This window comes from Sturnus vulgaris, chromosome Z (assembly GCF_052056855.1).
Source record: "Sturnus vulgaris isolate bStuVul1 chromosome Z, bStuVul1.hap1, whole genome shotgun sequence".
NCBI classification, from domain to species: domain Eukaryota; kingdom Metazoa; phylum Chordata; class Aves; order Passeriformes; family Sturnidae; genus Sturnus; species Sturnus vulgaris.
In genome coordinates, this window is record NC_142283.1 from 49,106,169 (window position 1) to 49,116,272 (window position 10,104).

At 38.6% G+C, this 10,104-nt stretch overlaps 1 long non-coding RNA gene across 1 annotated transcript; it reads right to left on the bottom strand.

The window, feature by feature from the left end:
* Positions 1 to 3,150: 3,150 nt before the first annotated feature.
* On the bottom strand, positions 3,151 to 9,395 carry LOC148219836 (uncharacterized). The gene is made up of 3 exons (XR_015799685.1): positions 9,347 to 9,395; positions 7,369 to 7,430; positions 3,151 to 3,275 (listed from the first exon to the last, which is right to left on the bottom strand). It is a non-coding gene; the product is annotated as an uncharacterized LOC148219836 (long non-coding RNA).
* Between the last annotated feature and the right edge of the window lie 709 nt (positions 9,396 to 10,104).

Sequence of the window (10,104 nt, forward strand, 5' to 3'; positions counted from 1 at the left end):
AACAATACAGTGCTGCTAGTGCAAAATCAAATTTTCCCGTCTCTGGACTCTTTGCCTGCCTTGGCTTTTACAGCCTCTGGCCCTTCTTTGCCCCATCTGCCCTTCAGCCACATTTCAGTCTGTATCTGGACAATACTTTGTGTAGGTTCATGAAATCCTATCAATCCACTCTTTTCTTTTCAAAGTATCAGGCTAGCAATCTGTCTGCCCCATTGAATACAAATTCATACGTCCTCCTGCCTCCTCACCCTTTTTCTTCTTTCTTTTTTTTCCCCGGCAATTAAAAAAAGTAAAATCTAAGACCAAACAAATCAATGTTTACGGATTTGTAATAAGTTTCTTTCTATTTATTTATTTATTTATTTCCTCTTCAGTCACTAAAGAAGCAGCAGCAACTTGCAAGGAGCAGTTGTTGCCAGAGGGTGAATCATAGCTATATTGATTTGATTATGTAAAAGCTCAGAGGAACCTAAAGCCAGATACAGAAATATCTCATAGTCCAAACCCTGTGGGACACACACTAGTAAAAAAGCAATCTTTATATTGTTCCTGATAAAAGCATCATTAGTTTCCTCACAGTGAAACCATTTCTCTGCTGATACAGTATATGGTTTTCCTTTTCTCTAGAATCCACTCAGACATAATTAACACTCAGTTACGAGACGTCAGGTTTCCTCTGGAGTGTGTGCTTTGAGGCTGTTGAGAGTGTGGGTGCACAATTCTGAGCATCTCTGAATTGCTCCCTCACCCCTCTGCAGAGCAGGGGTCTGGCCTCGGGGCATGAGATGTGCTCCACCTGAATTTCGGCACCCTCACTCGCACCCTCAATTGGCTGATTGGTGGGGCTGAGAAAGCCCAGCACTGGCACCACTGCTATGTCAGAAAACATCTCTCACTCCCCTCCAGGCTTTATACCACAACAAAGGCACAAAATCGCACAGACACACAGGCCTGCACAGACAGACTCCTTCCCAGCTTGTCACAACAAAATGCTTGCACGTGTGATTTTCTGCAGAGTGGTTCCTGGGGGGAGCACTCTGCTGCCATAGCTGGCTTAAAAGTGGGCTGGGAAAAATAGGGGCAAAGAGTTTGAACTAAAACATCATGGAGAGCTAAGGCTATACATTTTTACTTCTGCTTCTATTAACCACACAGGTAATATTTGATGAGACTGAAATTGGGATAGGCAAATTCATCAACTCCAGGTCTTTGTGTGTATCTTGAAGGAAGAATACAACCCAATTTTTTTAAACGAATCTTACTAGTTCATGCCTTCATTATAGAGGAAAGATGTATTTTAAGTCTGTCTACTTCTTTCACCTCTGGTTCTCTATTTCTTATCAATTTCAGTCTGTTTTTGGCCCAACCAAAGGAAAATACCAATGAACTTTAACATCCCTTGTTCGAACTGCAGTGTGGGACTTCGCTGTAAGATAATGTAAAGTGTTACCATTATACTAAAGGTGATACTAGACAGATATGGCACAGCTATGCTTCTTGCTAAAATACTACGTGCTTCAGAGAGGAAGCTTTGTGTAGGTGAGAGAAGGGAAAGGACAGAAAGACTCATTTCAACGCTTGCACCTGTCTTCTCTTCAAATCAACGTGAAGACTCCTCAAGGAACCTTTAAGACATCTGGGAGTTTTGCTGACAACTCTGAAGGATTCATACACATAAAATTTGAAACAATGCCAGAAAACTCAAAATGTCTAAATGTGATGATTTTGGGGAATCATTTTACCTAGTTGCAAAAGCCTTTAACCTTATTGCAGTATCACTAATATAAGAATGTTTCTGTCCCATACTTTCTTTGAATTGCCAAACAATTGTGATCACTATAAACAAGGAAATTATCCTCTTTTTTTAAATTTGTGTTGCTCTCTCCCTCGGAGCTTAATTCATGTCTTTTTCTTTCTCAGTGCTGTTCTGTTGGCTGTAATCCTGGCTTGTACTCTTCAGATAGCACCACATAGTTACATACAGGCTAAAGCACAACATTTAGGAGATGTAAAATCCAGCCTGCTGAGCAGTTTGCATAACCAGTGCATGAGAAGAAAGGCTGTTCACATAAATTATTTATTCAGCCTACCATTTGCAGTGATTTTCATTATCAACACAGGAATAATTCCTGTGGTTTCAGGTCTCTTCACCTGCTTCTGCAGTGCAGGTAGGGGTGTGACTGTATAGTACAACAAGAGTAGAATGGCAACCTGTCTGCCTGATTGATTTGTACAAGTAGGATGGATCACTGCTGTTCACAGCCATCTCTGTCTTCCGTTGAAATGTGGTGCTGAATCCCAGCGTGCCACAAAATACTGTCCTCAGCAGTGAGAGCTGAGACCACTTCAGGTCTCTCTGAGTTGAATCTGGTGCATAGTCCCTGGATGTCTTTTAGCACAAAAGTGAAAATAAATCTCATGAAAAGAGAGAGAGCTTCAGTTATCAGAGAAGTAAATGATTCACCCATCTTTCACACATTAGCATAGGAAGTTTCTAATAAAATATTGAGTTCACTATGATATAGTGTTTATACTCTGAATTCTGTACACATTAACAGTTGAACCACATGAATTGTTCTCACAAACCTGTGGTCTTTGGTGGTTTTAATTGTAACTTAAAAGAAAACTTCACTCAATTTGCAAAGGTCATGCAAAAGGTTATCTGCTAGCATGGCCTACAGCATTACAAGTCTGTTCAAACCATTCATAGATATTTGTCCCCTCAGTTTTCTCAGCATTCAAAACAGGTGAACCTGACACCTCACTTGTGGCCAAGAGAACTGCTCACATTTGATGTATGAAATGTGATTTGAACATATTTGTGCTAAAGCAAAACCTCAGACTGCCTGGATCCACTCTTTCTGAAGTCCTCAAAAACTTTGACCCAAGAGCAGCTGATATGGTCAGAAACAAGCATGTAAGAAAACCTTGTGTGACAGAGAGAGAAAAGCCCAAATTATCTTTTAAGCAAATGCTGCAGTTTGGGAGTAGCTGACACACAATTTTGTTTTTAATAGATTTACTGACCGAAATATTTTTTAATTAGAAATGTTTTAATTAGGACTCACTTTCATACATTATAAACCAAGCAAGATAGAGTTCATCTTATTTTATTTGAAAATATAAGCGTTTCTGTTTTAGAGAGAACTTGTCCTTTCCACTCACTGGAATTAAGTTGTTATGATTGTCTTCCTTGTCTGTAGCAATGTGGGTCTTTCTTCTGCACAAAAACCAGGCATCAATATAAGCATCAAAGAAAACCTGGAACCAAACCACTGACACAGGTGAAATTACAAGACGGCTAAATGTGAAGCCTCATTTTGATAAATTTTGCAACTGAAAATGTGGCAAACAGAATTGCTTAACTTCATATAGCAAACATCTGTATGTTTTGGTCGTATCTATTCATCAAGAAACCCCTCTTTTACAAAAGGTGTTCTCACATTGAATAATGCTCAGTTCATTGGCTTATTCTCTGCAAGAATTAATAAACCCCTGAAAAACTGCTGCGCACAACAGCTTTAATAGCTCTGTCCGGCTGCTTCCCAGTCTCTTCCTCTGGAAAATAAAGCAAACTCTAACTATAAATCAAGGCCACTGAAATGAAGGCCAGTTGCACATCACAGAGAATGATTTTATAGGTGGAACGTGGGCCTGCTAATTTCTAGAATAAATTATTGTCCTTTATTGAAAGCAGTTCCATTTACACACTTTTAGTTGCAAAGACTTAAAAACAAAATCACAAGCCCTGTTATAGGCTAATTTAACATGTCTCTTTTTTTTCCAGGCTGTTCCCAGTGTAAAAGGTTTAGCTGACAATGTGCCAGGAAAGCTGTTTCATTAAAATAAACACCGATACACTCATTGTGAAGTTATCTCACTTATAATATCAATGATCTTTAATAGAGTTGTTTTATTACTGGAATAACATTTCTGTCTGACAAGTCTGGAGTCAATATTTAACAGATTTAGGTCAGATTTAGCAATAGGATTTTGCAAAAACCTGGTAAGACTGAATTCTGACTGCAAACTCATAAAGTAGGTTTACAGATTACAAAATGAGCATTTTCATAAATATGCATGTCTCATAAATATTTGAGAAAAAAAAATGAAATAAGATCCAATATCTAAATGATTGTCTAATTAATAATTCTTTTGATAGGGTAGTCTTGAATACATATTAAACACGTGAGAAGAAAGAGAAAAAGAGAGAAAGAAGGGAATAAGGAAGAAAGGAAATAATTGAGGCAGGCGGGAAGGAAGGATTCCAGGAAGGAAGGAAGGATTCCAGGAAGGAAGGATTCCAGGAAGGAAGGATTCCAGGAAAGATTCCAGGAAGGAAGTATTCCAGGAAGCAAGGATTCCAGGAAAGATTCCAGAATTCCAGGAAGGATTCCAGGATTCCAGGATTCCAGGAAGGAAGGATTCCAGGAAGGAAGGAAGGAAGGAAGGAAGGAAGGAAGGAGGGAAGGAGGGAAGGAATGCCTCCTCTTTGAAATAGTGACAAGATTTTTAAATCTTACTTCTCCATTTTAAAATTTCAAAATCAGTCAAGAAGACCCTTTAACCTCATCAATATTATATGAAAGTCCTCACATGTACAGCCTGTTGCACATGAAAGATTGCTGTTTGATTCCCGGCACAGCTGGGGTCCAGGGCTTCAGGGAGCAGGACTGCATGAATTTAAGAACATTTCTACTTGAGGAAGTGTAATCCTGAGGAAGAGGAGGTTGGAGAAGCATGCTGATGATGACCCACTGCATGCTCCTGCAATTCAGCTTCGAATGGGATTTCTACACTGGTTGCTTAACTTACAACGTTATACTATAACCAAAATGTATTAAAAGCGATTCCCAAATTACTTCACAAAAGCAAGTGACACAGTCATTCCACAGTCAATTGAAGACTTCAATTTCCTGTAATTTGCAAGTATTTTGATGGATAGTTTGTTGACAGCTAAGAAATCCCTAATTCTTGGATGAATGGTCATTCCCTGTGGAATTTGAGAGATATATTTATTATTTTCTTTAGACTACAGGTCCACTGTAAGGGTTTTTATCACCCACACAGAGAGAAGGAATACTGATGGCAAATAACTCATGTAGTGAGAGTTTTGTGACGTTAGTCATCTGATCAGGCAGCAAAAGAGATTTGAGAAGAATTAAAGGAAAGCAACAAGCAATCCCAGTGCCCTCTGCACAGCTTTGAGTAGTTACACTGAAGGGGTTTAGCAGGAGTATGGAGGGAAATACCTCTCTTGGCTGGCAGAATGGAGGCAGAGATGTATACTGGTGGAGCATGAGGCTAAAACCACTTTTCTCTGGAGAAAGCAACAGAGCTGTGATTCACAAACTGGTGTTCTGGCTACTGCCTAATTCTTTGAGTCGCAGCAAGATCATAGTCCATCACATCAGAAATGCAAAGTCCATAAAGCCAATGGAGAAGAATGTTTGTTTAAGTCTGAGTCATCTCTCTAACCTTGTGATTTTCAACTAAGGTGAACAACTTTTGTTGACATTGACGAGTAGTGCTATTTATGAACTTACTATACTAGTTCACCGATGTGATTATTAACTACAAGAAATTTTTGCCTTTTCCTCATCCACATAACCTTCCTCGTCTGTGCCCTAGTGGAAAAAGAAACTGTAGTTTTACTTAGTCACTCAAGGATTACAGCTTCTGCTGCATTTTCAGAATAGTTAAGAGAATGGGTTTCTTTCCAAAGGAGTGGTGTTAAAGATTCAAGATATGATACTAAATCTCTGCTTCACATACAAAACATGCCCAGCAAAATGCAGCCAAGGTGCATTAAAAATAAACAAGAGATAAGCAAGGAATGCAGTTATTGCTCTTTTCAGAAGTTCAGAAAAATAACTCCTACCTTCATAGTTTGTGATGAAATAAAAGCTTTGCAAGATACCAAGAGTAAGAAACTTGACGTTTTCTGTCAGATGCTGCACAAGAGGGACATGGAGGCATCTGAACTCATCAAGGTGGTCAAATATTAGCCAGGGTGAGGCCAACACCCCTTCTCTGTTATGATATATAGATCCAGCATTTCAAGTTAAAGCTAGGAAAATTATTTCTATGAAATGTGTAAGTGAAAGGATCATATCTGCTCTCCAAGGTGTTTGTATCTGAAATATCAGTTAGCTCAGAAATGATTTTCACTATAAATTAAGATGGCTGGGTTTTATGAGCACAAAGGTGCATTTGTATAATTTTAGAGATGCAAAGTTAGAATGCAGCTTTTATAATTTTGTCCGTGACTGTAACTATTGACTTTTTAATGTCCTCAACAGCAGGAAAAATACTTTCTTTATCCAGACTGAGCTCCGTTAAAGTTGCACTGTAGCTCTCCTAAATTTCCCTAATACAAGATGAAAATGTGTATCTTGCTTTTGGTCTCATCTCAGAAGCTGAAAAAAAAATCACTATTCCTAGTAAGTGGCACATACTCAGCACTTAGATGCTGTTGTCAAAGGCATTTTACAAATGCTTAGGTATATTATTTCCACATTTAAAAAATTAATTAAATGTTGGAAGCAGCTGCAGGTGTGTTATGAGCAAAGAATGGATGTTTTGGAACATGAAACTGATCCGCAAAAAATAACTAATAGAAAGTATAACTGGCTGTTCTCAAAGTATTGCTAAATTCTGTCATTGATTTCTGTGGAGATTTCACATGTTTTAAAAGATGTACATTTTTTATGGCTTTCATGCAATTAAATGATGGCATGCATCATTCCTGGACACAATCACCTTAAAGCATCTTCCACTACTGCAGTGTAAATAAATAATAGTACCTCAAATTATTATATTCAGTAGTATTAAAGAGGGGACAGATGTAAGTAGAATGACTGAGTTTCCTTAATTCACTAATATTTCTCCATAAAGAGAAGTTAAACCTTAATCAAATTGTGAATTAAATTATTTCAGAAGACTTAAAACAGCAAGAGGATAGGCAGCAAACTTTGGGGACGAATGTATGAAATTTATGGCAAGTAAATATAAAATCAGTGTTTAGCACCAGAGTAGAATGAGCACAGTGAAATCACAATGCTAACTTTTGAGAGCATTAGAAAACTTCATAACAAAACCACCCCAAATAACTGTAACTGCCACTGTCCCTAGCAATATAATTAGGAAATGGGTTCCTTAAGATATGAAGTCTGAAGTACCTGCATGAATTAGCAGCACTTCAGCTGAAACTGCAAAATTGCTCTGCCATTACAGTTATGGAAATAAATTGAACATCTTCCTTTAACAAAAAGGAATTTTGCATTAATTAAGTCCATATAAAAGTTTATTTAAAAAATAAACAAAAAAAAAATCAAAAAGGATAATACACCATATATTTGCATATACCTTACCACTGTAGATTAATACCAGCTCTGTTTCTTCCCCCCTTCACCAGGAGAAATGTAAAGCTGATGAAAGACCAACAACACAAAAAAAGTCAGCTACCTGAAGAATTAACAAATGTTTGTCAGATTATTTTACTTACAATCTGACATGCAAAACCATAAAGATAAAATACTTCACACAAATGAAGCCTAGCATCCTTTGCTGATCAACAGTGGTTTTTTACAAGGGTTTCATTATCATATGCCCTTGAAAAGTTCTGAGTCTGAGGGGCTCTGGAGGGCATGCAATATTACTTAATAACACTTGAATTGTATGTTAGTGTATTGATCTACAATGTGTGCCATTTGTACAGCCTGGCAATTAGTTTAAAGTCTAAGCAGCTGGAATTTCTGTTTCAAATTTTGATGTTCACTTGCTATGGGACATAAGGACAACTGCTTATGTATCTGTAATGGGGGTGAAATTAAAAGACTTATTTGACTTTAAAAATTTCAATTGGTCTAAAGGAGTGTAGGAATTATTGGGTAAAATCTTCAATACTTTCTAATCTTGGTAGCTATTCAAATTGCTCCCAAAGCTATACTATCTGTGTGTCAACAATATATAGGTGTTATTTCATCTATTCTGATAAGGAATTTATATGTAAACCGATAGAAAAAAAGCCCAAGCCTTTAAACAAAATAAACTAAAAAAATTCTTTATAAAGAAGTAATAGAACAACACACAGACAAATCCAAGCCAAATGAAAATTAACTTTAAACGTCTGCCCTCTGCAGTATATCGCGTTCACACAACCAATTAAAAGAAATGCCATCTCGTTTGGAAAATATCTATTGATTTCCCAGTTCATCAGATCAGCTTGATGTGTCCGGCAATGGCTCCTATGACATCATCAATATTTTTCTATTTAGAATAATGACTTATTTTATATGCCAAGAGCTATAAAAAAGTCTATATACATATATTTCTAAAGACATCAGCTTAAAAACCATCTTGATTTCCCTCCTTAACATACAATATTTTTTATCCAACTTTTTTAAAAAATTTGGGATCTTGCCATGAGATTCATTTATGAAACTCAGTAAATTTGTTTAGATTATAAACTGACCTCTAAATCATGTTTCCCCTATTAGATGCTGTCGTTTTGGCCTGCATTGGGGTCCAAATTACATACATTTTTCTTCTAGATTATGCAGAACACATTTCAGAGAAATTCTCCCAGCTCTGTTTCCCCCCTCCCTCTTTCTTCTTTTCCAGCCTCCTTTATCTTTTAACTGCTACATAATACCTCTAAATCTTTCTACAGAGTCAAAAAGGCATCCATTCAGCTAGATGTTTATTCTGTTCAATTCACTCATGTATGTTTTTTAAGATACACTTACAGCTGACTCTCAGCCCAGTTTCTAGAAATGGAAAAGAATATTTATATGCCCCAGACACAGATGCGCCTTTAATCAGACCTCTCCGTAGGGCCAATTGGCATATAAAAACCGGGAAAAATCTGAGCCAGGAACCAGAGATGAGACAGTTCTCACATCTAACCCCATGCTATTCTTTCTTCTAAAATTCTCACTCTATGAATGGGGGAAGTGGAAGAAATTCCTTATCTTCCCTACTTTTTTCCAGCCTATTCAACACAGCTCTCAAGTTCCCCTCTATTTCATCGTGGGCCAGGAGGAAGTTTAGCAAGCCTTGAAAGCCCCTTTCCCCTGGAATTGCAGAAAAATCGAGTGGTATTGCTATTTTTGCGTATTCCTGGTTTGGACTACTTTATGGAATTTAGCCTGTGTCAAAGGACGTGCAAAGCCGGCTAGAGCGTGGTGTTTGCACCCTCGCAGCAGGGCTGGGTGACACAGAGCTAGCTCTTCTGCCACTGGCAGTGCCATCACCTACTCGAACTCCCGTGTCTGGGGCACACCACAGCGCTCACAGTACTCAAAACGAAACACGTGGCTCCAAACCCAGTAATACATCTCACCACTTCGGTAGTCCCTGGAATGTGGTTTGCTGACCTCTGGTGGTTATCCTGTCGTGGCTTGCCTGTCGGACCTGGAAAGTTAAAAAGGAAAATTTATTAACTCCTAAGGGGGGGTGCAACCATGGTGTTAGACAGTGGGAAAAACTGACGATTTAAATCCTAAATTTCAGAAGCTGCTGTCCTATGCTGCTGGCAAATTAGAGTGCAGGACTTAATCCTGTGTTGCTTTATCTTGATATCATTTTACATAGAAAATATACTGAAGAAAACAAAGCAGAGTCATAGCTTCTGTGACACATTCGCTCTCATCTAGGTTGTTTCTTTTACTCTTGCTGCTTGCATGGCTCATCACTCTAATTTCTGATGGCCCTGTGTTCCCAGCGGAAGACCCTGATGCCCTCTGGCACCAGGCTCAGAAGGGATGCCGGCAGTCAGGTGCTTAAAGCCACAAAGGCTGAGGAGCAGGGGCAAGCCATGTCCTTCGCAAGGCTACACATCTCTGTCCCAAGAAAACTCTGCGTAAGGATAAGAATTACCTCTTTTGTTTTGGGCCTAAACCCTTGGTTTGAATTCGTCTTTGAAAGCAAGTCAAAGGTGAAACTGAGTCAGCAACAGTGTGTGCATGGCGTGAAGAAGGCCAAGTCCCCAGAACCACGTTCAGCTGGTGGAGATGCACTGCTTCCCCCTCTGTCCCTAACAGTCTTCCCTACCACACACTGCCCAGAGTGAGCATACCAGGATTGCATTAAATTCATCCT